Here is a 1,572-nt window from a genome sequence, read left to right as displayed (position 1 = left end):
TTTTAGTGATCATATGATCACATGTCAAATTACCTCAATCTTCAGAGTGAATCACTAAATACATTTAACATAATTTAACCAGCCCCTTTTAATGGCTTTTTAAAAATATTTCTAAACTTTTGATTTATTAATAGTTACAATAATCATTCTAGTATATATGTCTTTGTCTACATAAGCAAATATATCTGCAGAATAAATTCCTACGAATAGAATTACCTGGCCAACATTTGAGTACATTTACATTTTTAATAGATGTTGCCAAATCTTTGAAAAGATTATGTAAATATCTATCACTGGCATTTAGAAGAATAAAAGTTACTATACAACTTTTTTTTTAACCACCGAGGCCATTTAGATTTAAACTAAAGAATTCATTAATGAACATCATGAATTTTACTGCCAGGCTCTTAAAGATAGCTATCAATGAAAAAGATTTATATTACCCTTATGTCATGGTTAAATAAAGCTAAATGTAAAAATTTCATCAAACTGATTGATGTATATATAGAGCATTACTTAATTTTTATTGGAACGAAATACATATTACATTAATAGAGAAATAACTTGCATGAAAGGAAAAAATATTTTACTCAGTAATTAAGTATAAGGAAATAATCTAGGTTATCTGATTAACAAATCATTGGACATTTTAATGGTAGAGAATAGAGTACAAGATGAAACAGTAGGAAAGAGAGCTAAAGGTCTTCTTCGAAGAATTTATTTTAAGGAAACGGCTTCTCAGCGATGAGAAAGAGTGCAATTCCATCTCGAGCCACTTTTATTAGATCACTAGGAAAATGCTCTTGCTATTATTTTAGAATCTTGAAAGGTTCTCATTCATCTACACCTTTTCTGTTACTTTGTTTTTTTCCTGAGCAGTTGACAATTATCCAAGGAGTATGTGTGAAAGAGAACGAGGTAGAAAATGTTAATATTTTCCATTTATATCCCAGTTGCGATGGACTGGCTTCTACTTGATCAATGCTCTTACTGAAAATGACTAAAAAGATCAGATAAAATCTGTAAAAAATGCTTGAGAGTATCAGATAGCTGTGGAAGCAGTCACAATTGGAAGGGCCGTTACCAAGAGAGAAGGGACAACATTGATGTGAGCCAAACTAACTGCATTCTGGTTTCTGGTAGGGGTATTTGCTGTTTGCTGATGCAGGGCAAGAAACCACAAACTCGGGTTCAGAGCAGCTGCTGAGAGGCACAGAAAGCACTAGAGCTTGGGAGACAAAATTTGGAGTTGAATTTTGCCATGAGACTCAGGATTGAGGAGCCAAGAAAGAGAGGCACAAAGAAATTAATCCACTAGGCAACGTATTGATTCCATCTTGAGTTATTTGCTAATTAAGCTACTCAAGGCAACTTAAGTAAAAGCATTTAGATATTCTAAATATCTTTTCATACACTTTTTTTTTTTTCCCTCCATCTATGGTACTGAAGCAAGCAAGCTAAAGGGATTTTTTCAATTAGCAGTTGAGTGGAAGAGGCACATGCTTTAAAGTTAATTAGACATGTGTTCAAATCCAGTGTCTGGCATTTATTAGCCACTTAGCATTTGACAAA

The sequence above is a fragment of the Pteropus vampyrus genome, unplaced genomic scaffold, assembly GCF_000151845.1.
Source record: "Pteropus vampyrus isolate Shadow unplaced genomic scaffold, Pvam_2.0 Scaffold236, whole genome shotgun sequence".
In the NCBI taxonomy this organism is placed as follows: Eukaryota; Metazoa; Chordata; class Mammalia; order Chiroptera; family Pteropodidae; genus Pteropus; species Pteropus vampyrus.
The sequence above is the reverse complement of the archived record's forward strand: the minus strand, read 5'-3'. Positions refer to the sequence as shown.